Source organism: Schistocerca piceifrons, chromosome 2 (assembly GCF_021461385.2).
Source record: "Schistocerca piceifrons isolate TAMUIC-IGC-003096 chromosome 2, iqSchPice1.1, whole genome shotgun sequence".
Lineage (NCBI taxonomy): Eukaryota > Metazoa > Arthropoda > Insecta > Orthoptera > Acrididae > Schistocerca > Schistocerca piceifrons.
In genome coordinates, this window is record NC_060139.1 from 405357761 (window position 1) to 405362094 (window position 4334).

Sequence of the window (4334 nt, forward strand, 5' to 3'; positions counted from 1 at the left end):
TGCAATGAATTTGAAGAAATGCACTGAGAGGCTATACGAGAAAAGTACAGAAAGCAGGTATAGATAGGACTTTTGGAAATAATGAAGAATGAAGGGAGATCTCCGAGAAGTAAAGAAAGTTTTGTTTGCAAAATACTGCAGTAAAACAAACCTTGTCCTTTCCTTGTATTATTCCGCTATATGTTTGTGTACCCTTGGGTATTTATGTTTTTCCTGTATTTATATGTTTATCTGATAAGACTTATGTTGTAGAATTTTTCTAATACTAAGCTACATTCACTATGATGAGGAATACTGTTATCCTCAAATATAATTGGCATTAATAATATGTTATTTACCTTGTAAATATGCTTAGACATAATTTATTCTGTTTTGTTTTAATGCTCATGTGTGAAGTTGATGTTTCAAAATTTATTCTGATCTTTTATGTATCTACTTATCTCATAATTCCTGTAACATTGATGTATATGTTTATTTCTATTCGGTTGTAAAGCATGTACTACAAATTTTATCTGTATTGTTATGTTCTTTAATGATGTGTTTTGTACCTTTGTTATTGTGTTCTTATGTTATAAAATTATACTTGACACAAGTTCATCAAATTAAGTAACTTGTAAGTTACATTTCACTGCACACGTTTCTGTTGGTCATACTATATGGACAATATGTGAGAAGTAGGGACTGATAGTGTTTGCACGTGTGTTAATAATTCAGCAAGGGACTGGATAACAGCATTGCTGGTTCTGAGGACAATTCCAAAATCTTTGTGAGTGCGCAAGTGGTGGTTATGGACTTGCTATATTATCTGCAAGACTCTTCAATGGTCATTGTGCACCTGCACAGTCACAACAGATGGCTGCTGGCCATCTCTGCAAGGACTACAGTGGGTCTGCATCTTTGATGACCCACCAGTACCATTATCTCTACAAGGACTACAGTGGGTCTACACCTTTTCTGACTCACCAGTACCATTATTTCTACAAGGACTGCAGTGGGTCTGCACCTCTGGTGGCCCACCAGTACCATACTCTCTACCAGGACTACATTGGGTCTACTCTGTGATGACCTACCTACCAATATTCTTCAAAACGTCTAATGACTCTGCTGTGGGTTTGCTCTGTTGTGGCCCATTATCTGTCAGCATGTCAAGAGTCAGCACTGTCTTTCTGTTGGAAGGACAACACTACTTCTTCAAGACTGCATGGAAATCCAGTACTTCCGTGTGCATTTTCTTTTACTGCTCAGACTTTGAGAAAAACACTGCAATGTTACTGTGATGAATGATCAGGACAGTCTTTATGGACTGTGAGGAAATTTTAGCTTTTGACCAACATTGTATCAATAAGTGTGTGCCTTTGATTTCTTTGTTATTGTAATTATGGAAAATTTTATCAAATCATTATTGGCCACTGCCCAAAACAATTTGTAAAATTTTTTGTGGGGAGCATGGGGGCTATGTAAGTAGGCTGTTTAGGTTTTCTTGTTGGTAACGCCACGTAGCGCTCTGTGTGAGAATCACTGGCTGTGCTGTGTGCAGTCTGTGTCTAGTTTGCATTGTTGTCTGCCATTGTAGTGTTGGGCAGCGGCAGCTGGATGTTAACAGCGCGTAGCGTTGCGGAGTTGGAGGTGAGCCGCCAGCAGTGGTGGATGTGGGGAGAGAGATGGCGGTGTTTTGTAATTTGTCATGAACTGCTATATATATTATGACTATTAAGGTAAATACATTGTTTGTTCTCTATTAAAATCTTTCATTTGCTAACTATGCCTATCAGTAGTTAGTGCCTTCCATAGTTTGAATCTTTTATTTAGCTGGCAGTAGTGGCGCTCGCTGTATTGCAGTAGTTCCAGTAACCAAGATTTTTGTGAGGTAAGCGATTTGTGAAATGCATAGGTTAATGTTTTCTGTTGTAGGGATTTCTGAAAGTCAGATTGCGTTGCGCAAAAAAATATTGTGTGTCAGTTTAAGCACAGTCATGTATAAATTGTTCAAAGGGGACGTTTCAAACCGCGCGACCGCTATGGTCGCAGGTTCGAATCCTGCCTCGGGCATGGATGTGTGTGCTGTCCTTAGGTTAGTTAGGTGTAAGAAGTTTTAAGTTCGAGGAGACTGATGACCTCAGATGCTAAGTCCCATAGTGCTTAGAGCCATTTGAACCATTTGACTTTCTTGCGCTAAACTGCTTAAAGGAAGAATGGGTCGTAACAGACGGATGAAAACTAACAACAGTAATTTTTTTGTTCTATATAATTAAAAATTAACGATATTCTAATTTTTTCCTTTACTAGTGCTCTGAAAGCTTGCTTATTGCGTAAGTACATGATAGTATGTCAACGGGATCCTATAGGTTTCAATGAGTGAGTTTTTGAGTATCAAAATATATGATATAAATTATCGTATTTTCTGACTGAATTGACGTAGAAGCTTGACGTTTTTACGCCAACAAGAGACCGTAGACCATAGCAGGTGACATACATTTTAATTTTCTACGCCAACTTGTTCGAGAAAGAGGGGTCTTAACAGAGAAGCAGACATACAGACAGACGGATGAAGAATGACAAAGCAATAGTTTTTCGTTTTATGTAATTATAAGTTAACAAATTTCGGATATTGTTTCCTTTATTTGCACTGAGAAACCTTTCTTACTGCCAAATTTCATGGTTCTGGGTCAATGGGGACTACCATATAGGTTTCGATGAGTGATTTCTCATGTATCAAAACGTGTAAAATAAATGGCCTTTTCTTCGGTGAATTGACTTAGGAGCTTAAAATTTTTACGCTGCCAAGGGTGACATTAATTTCAACTTGATACGCCGACGTGATCCTGAGAGAGAGATTCGAACACTTGGACGGACAGACAGACAGACAGACAGACACATGAGGAACAAAGCGATCCCACAAGGGTTCTGCTTTTACAGGTTGAGGCATGGAACCCTAAAAATGATAGAAACTTGGATATCACCGCTAAACTCAACAGAAACAACGGGTAATATCGTTGTAAAACCTGGTGCGTTCACAAACATTCTAATGCTTCTCTATACAGGGTGTTACAAAAAGGTACGGCCAAACTTTCAGGAAACATTCCTCACACACAAAGAAAGAAAATATGTTATGTGGACATGTGTCCGGAAACGCTTACTTTCCATGTTAGAGCTCATTTTATTACTTCTCTTCAAATCACATTAATCATGGAATGGAAACACACAGCAACAGAACGTACCAGCGTGACTTCAAACACTTTGTTACAGGGTATGTTCAAAATGTCCTCCGTTAGCGAGGATACATTCATCCACCCTCCGTCGCATGGAATCCCTGATGCGCTGATGCAGCCCTGGAGAATGGTGTATTGTATCACAGCCATCCACAAAACGAGCACGAAGAGTCTCTACATTTGGTACCGGGGTTGCGTAGACAAGAGCTTTCAAGTGCCCCCATAAATGAAAGTCAAGAGGGTTGAGGTCAGGAGAGCGTGGAGGCCATGGAATTGGTCCGCCTCTACCAATCGATCGGTCACCGAATCTGTTGTTGAGAAGCGTACGAGCACTTCGACTGAAATGTCCAGGAGCTTCATCGTGCATGAACCACATGTTGTGTTGTACTTGTAAAGGCACATGTTCTAGCAGCACAGGTAGAGTATCCCATATGAAATCATGATAACGTGCTCCATTGAGCGTAGGTGGAAGAACATGGGGCCCAATCAAGACATCACCAACAATGCCTGCCCAAACGTTCACAGAAAATCTGTGTTGATGACGTGATTGCACAATTGCGTGCGGATTCTCGTCAGCCCACACATGTTGACCGTGAAAGTTTACAATTTGATCACGTTGGAATGAAGCCTCATCCGTAAAGAGAACATTTGCACTGAAATGGGGATTGACACATTGTTGGATGAACCATTCGCAGAAGTGTACCCGTGGAGGCCAATCAGCTGCTGATAGTGCCTGCACACGCCGTACATGGTACGGAAACAACTGGTTCTCCCGTAGCACTCTCCATACAGTGACGTGGTCAACGTTACCTTGTACAGCAGCAACTTCTCTGACGCTAACATTAGGGTTATCGTCAACTGCACGAAGAATTGCCTCGTCCTTTGCAGGCGTCCTCGTCGTTCTAGGTCTTCCCCAGTCGCGAGTCATAGGCTGGAATGTTCCGTGCTCCCTAAGACGCCGATCAATTGCTTCGAACGTCTTCCTGTCGGGACACCTTCGTTCTGGAAATCTGTCTCTATACAAACGTATCGCACCACAGCTTTTGCCCCGTGCTAATCCATACATCAAATTGGCATCTGCCAACTCCGCATTTGTAAACTTTGCACTGACTGCAAAACCACGTT